Raw genomic sequence first — 5,455 nt, 5'->3', positions numbered from 1 at the left:
CAAAGTCAATCTTTGATTTTGAAAACTGTTTTGATTTTGAAAAATAAGCGCAGAGATTGAGAGAGATATTCCGAAGATATTCAGGGACCGTTTCAATTCTCTCGTTAGAATTGAATCATCGTGACAACTCTCGGCTTTTGAAAAGTTTAGCTAAACATGACCAAAGTCATACTTAGCATTTTGAAAACAAAACTTGAAAATAAAAGAAAAAAAGAAAAACTTGAAAAGTAAAAAGAGAAAACTTTTATAAAACTAGAGAGAAAAGAAGAATGTAATTTGAGTGATGAGTTTAGGCTTACCCCAAGTGGGTATTTATAGCCTCTCAAATCCTAAGAGATAAACAAAGAAAATAAATAAAATAATCCTAAAAGATAATTGTTTTAAATTTAAATTTAAATTCAAACTTAAACTAGTCTCCTAATGCAACCCTACTCGTCAATCTTCCAGAAGGAGTGCGGATGAAGTCTTCTAGAAACCGCCGCTGACTGGACCTTCTAGAAACTGCCACGTCAGACCGCGTCGTGCCCAGAGTCGTGCTCATGTCTCCAACCGTGACAAAATAATAATAAAAATACAGAATTCACCCGTTTTGTCACAAATTCTGGAAAGCAAGGACCTGTACAAAAATAAGTATAATACGACCAATTCAGCAGCAATAATTCCACAAAATCGAAGAAATAACAAGCAAAGATTAACGATTTTGAACACTCATCAATTTATTAAATTAATTTAAAATTATGATTAAATTAATAGAATATGTAAGTAATGAGAACCAAATATAAAATTATACTATTTTTATTAAATGTCACGTCAGCGTGATAGATATTGACGGCAAGTGACTTGATTGACACAATTAAATAGTTAGGTAATCTGATTAATAAAATTTCAAAATTAATAGTTAAAATAAAAGGTGAAACTAGTTGAGTAGTCATACATATAGTTTACTCTTTATTTTATTTTATTTTCATTAAATTAGAACAAAACAAACAATGTGGCCTCTCAAATCTTGTGAACTTTTAGGAATCCAAAACGAATCTCCTCTATCTTCGTCCCACCTTCCTCCTCTCAATCTCTGTAATTTCCGCAGGTTTTTCATTTTTGAATTTCTATACTTTTAATTCATATTACTCTATTTTACTCCCTCTTTATGGTTAATTTATCCAGGTGTGTTTTTTTTCATGGTTTGTTGATTTGTTCAATACAAATTTATGGGTTTTCTTTCTGAGTTTATTATTGCATTTGTAGAGAGGTAGCCAGGAGAAAAGATGGACATTCGAAAGAATAAATCAGGGAATTTTTCTATGGATTTTGTGATGGCTGGAATGGCAGCTATAACGTCAAAGAGTGCAGCAGCTCCCATTGAAAGAGTGAAGCTTTTGTTGCAAAATCAGGGGGAGATGATGAAAAGGGGTCAGCTTCATAAACCGTATAATGGTGTTGGCGATTGCTTTAAAAGGGTTTTCAAGGAGGAAGGTCTCTTCTCTTTCTGGAGGGGTAACCAAGCCAATGTCATCAGATATTTTCCTACTCAGATTTACCGACTAATTTTCTATTTTGCTTATTTTTTTGCTGAATGTTCTCACTGGGAAATTTATATAGAGATTGTTCTGTTTTTCATTGCGTGGATTTTATGCTTTCCGATTTATTGGTTCCTAATTTTCTTGATGTGCTTGAATAATGTTTCTGAAGAACTTGGTAACGTCTGAACTTGACAGATTAGAGTATTTAAATGACATAATATTGTAAGAACAAAGTGAATTGAAGGGATGATTGTTATCCTTGAGGCCTCGTAAGGGCGGAACTAGGATGAAATTATGGGAGGAACTAAGTTGTTTATAATTTAAATTAATAAGGTTCTAAAAGGTAATTAAAGAAAAAAGGGGATTGGGGCTTAATTTTACTAATTTCAAAACTGTCATATCCTAAAAGTAATTAAACCAAAAAAGTTAGAGGCAAAACTTAATTTCATTTAACTTTAAAACTGCTAATGTATTAAAAATAATTAAATCAGAAAATTTTAGGAGGGTTAAGACTTAATTTTAATGGTTTCAAATTTTAAGGGCTTAAAATTCAATTAAACCATAAAAGTTCAGGTGGGCCATGACCCCCTTCTGCCCTCATGTGGTTCTGCAACTGGTCCCGGGTTCGAACATGTTGTCTACATGGGTGTTTGAGCATCTTTTGTCAAATGATTGAAAATCTTTCGAACAGGTGCTATCTTGTAATCACTCAAGACTAATAAAAAATTACATCTGTGTGCTATTAGGTGGAGTACTTCAAGATTCTTTTTTTTGTGATGTATGTTCCGTGAAATTCTATGGACAGAAAATGACATAAACATTGTAATTGAAGGATACTTTGTTAATATTAGTGATTAGACACTCAGAACCGATGAAATAATTTGATTATGATCTTCCTGATGCAACTAAAACAACTGCTGAATTTTCCTTGTATTTGGTACGGAATAAACAAACTGTGATTGAAGGAGAATATCTTTACCAACTAAGGCCTGAAGGAAGCTGACAAAAGAAGTTCTTCAGTTAATGCCAAGGGACTTCATCTTCTTCTTACATAGTAGTTCAAAACATAGATAGGAACTACATGGAAGAAAGAAAACAAGTTAATATTTTAGGAGTGACATTTTAGTTTCCTCATTTGTTTGATTCTGCTTCTTCGACCTTAGAAATAGTAAATCGATCTTTGGTAATTTGAGCATGTCTCTTTACCAAGCCTTAGCTATATGGTAGCTTTGGGGTTTATGCTTACAGAATGGGTGAATGCTTTGGTCCCGAATTCGATATGGCTGTACTGGGATGTATGATATCTTTTGCTGATAGTACAGAACGTCTTGGTTTCATTTTATTTTATTATTAATACATTTACAGATACTTGTCTTGCCTAATTTTGTTACTTAACAGATGTTTGATTATCCATAGGCTTTCAACTTTGCATTTAAAGGTTACTTCAAAAGCATTTTTGGGCGCTCGAAAGAGAAAGATGGTTACATGATGTGGTTTGCTGGGAATGTGGCTTCAGGGAGTGCTGCTGGAGCAACTACATCACTGTTTTTATATCATTTGGATTATGCGCGTACTAGGCTTGGTACTGATGGAAAAGGGTGCTCAATTAATGGTCAACGCCAATTCAAAGGGCTACTAGATGTTTACCGTAAAACCTTATCAAGTGACGGCATCGTGGGACTATCGAGGATTTGGCGCTTCAATCATGGGGATTACTCTGTACCGTGGCATGTACTTTGGGATTTATGACACTATGAAGCCTATACTTTTAGTGGGGCCTCTGGAGGTGAGCATCAGATCCTTTCTTGTAGATGTTTTTCTTTCTCACGATAGCTCTTATTCAGAGGGAGTGAAAACACTGGAGGTGTTTCTTCGCTTAATGGTATCTCAGGGTCGAGGATAGATATAAGTTGCTGGCCTTTGCAACTAAACCAGTCATTATATATAACAAATTCTTTCAATTGTTGAGTACATAAAATTACATTGTCATATCTACTTGAATGTTTCCAAACTTCAGATGTTAATCTTACGTTCATCGCAGGGGAATTTCTTTGTTAGCTTCTTCTTAGGTTTGAGTATCACCACAGTGTCTGGAGTATGTGCCTATCCCTTCGACACAGTTCGGCGTCGAATGATGTTAACCTCGGGACAATCCTTGAAGTATCGTAGTTCTATCCATGCTTTTCGAGATTATTCATCTCGAGGGGTTTTCAGCACTATTTCGAGGAGTTACTGCTAATATGCTTCTTGGAGTAGCAGGAGCTGGAGTACTTGCAGGCTATGATCAGTTGCATCGAGTTGCTCATCGACAAGGTTACATTTTCGAGTCTTATCAAGGTACACTAAAATGAAAGCCATAGTCTCTTATAAATACAAGTGTAGCCGTTCATTCTGATTTTTACTGAGCTGGAAAAAAGGAAAGAACACGAGGAGGAAGTGGGATAGAAAGGCCCCCATGACCATGTATGTTTTATGTATACTTTGTACAGTTTATTAACTTGCAATTATTTATTTGTGATGCAATTGCAGATGACAAAGTTTTAGCAATAACACCAGTTAGTTGAGATTTTGCATGTAATTTGGAGTTTTGTTTGAATCTTATTCCTATATTGTATTGATTTTAAAGGAAACAACCTTTAAAATGGTGATACTTTTTTTTCTATCTTGATTCTTAAGTGTTAACCTGACTAATTTCGGACCGATTTGTATCGTACACCCGATTTCGGTAGATGAGTTTGTTAGCAGGGATTTTCTACATACATAAAACTTCGAAATTGGGACATGCTTAAGCAATATTAAGTTGTTTTATTGAACCCTCATTCAATTCTAATTATTTGTTATCTCTTCTTATCAACGATTTTTTAATTAAATAATATTCCTTCCGTTCCACTCAAATAGCCAATTTTTTTAAAATCTGACCATAATTATTTTAAATATTTAATTTATTTTATAAAATATATATTTCAAAACTATTTGATTGAAGGTTTTTAAAATATAATTTTTTCATATTTTTATCAATGATAAATTTTAAATAATAAAGAGTCAAACTTGAAAGACCTAAAAAAAAGTCAACAAGGACCATTTTAATTAGGGGTGTGCAAAAATACCCGCCCCGGATCTAAAAAACCGGGTATTTTCTAAAAATATTACCCGGCCGGGTCGGGCCCAGGTCACAAAAATTGATTTTTCCGGGTACACCCGAGTACCCGATTAAGTTTTTATTATATATATATATATATAATTTATAAAATACTTATAGTCTTATAACTTTTCACATTGAAAATGATTAAAACATATCATTTAGTTCAAATATTATATAATAACATTATCAATTTATCATATAGTATTTATAATATGTACAAGTAACATATAGACAAAAAGTCAAGTTAAATCAATTTATAGTAGTTAAATTAACAAAGCTGGCATGTTCATAATTTAATAAACATACCAACAATCACTACACGTATTATACACTTTATCTCATACATGTAACTATACTAAACATGTTTTTATTATCATATATTTATATTATCAATATTTATTCTAAGTATTCTTATTAGATTAGTTTAGATTTAAAAATTTTACATTTGAAATAATTTATCAGAACTTTGCGCAAGTCTTCCCTTGATTCTATTTACACTAATGATTTTTTAATAATAAATTTTAAGATTTTGAGAATATAATATTTTGAGACATAAAACTTAGTCTTGAATATTTACAATTTTGTCAATTTGACCTTTATTTTTCTAGTTAAATTCATCTCTCAACCTTTACAATTCCCTAGTTTTTCAAGCTAGATTCTTTCCTTTTACAAAAGGATGAAAGAAGTAAACAAATAAACCTCTCAAAGGTAGGGTGTTTACAAGAATTAAGCTCACACAAACACAAATATTTACAAGAGAAAGATAAAATAAGATTGAAAAACTCTTCTCTTG

General features: G+C 32.4%; 1 pseudogene; it reads left to right on the top strand.

The window, feature by feature from the left end:
• Window positions 1–1,013: 1,013 nt before the first annotated feature.
• Window positions 1,014–3,948, top strand: LOC120115802 (annotated as a pseudogene).
• Window positions 3,949–5,455: the final 1,507 nt, after the last annotated feature.

Source organism: Hibiscus syriacus, unplaced genomic scaffold (genome assembly GCF_006381635.1).
Source record: "Hibiscus syriacus cultivar Baekdansim isolate YM2019G1 unplaced genomic scaffold, ASM638163v2 tig00110272_pilon, whole genome shotgun sequence".
Taxonomy (NCBI): Eukaryota; Viridiplantae; Streptophyta; class Magnoliopsida; order Malvales; family Malvaceae; genus Hibiscus; species Hibiscus syriacus.
Note: the sequence above shows the minus strand (reverse complement) of the source record. Positions and strands in the feature narration are given on the sequence as shown.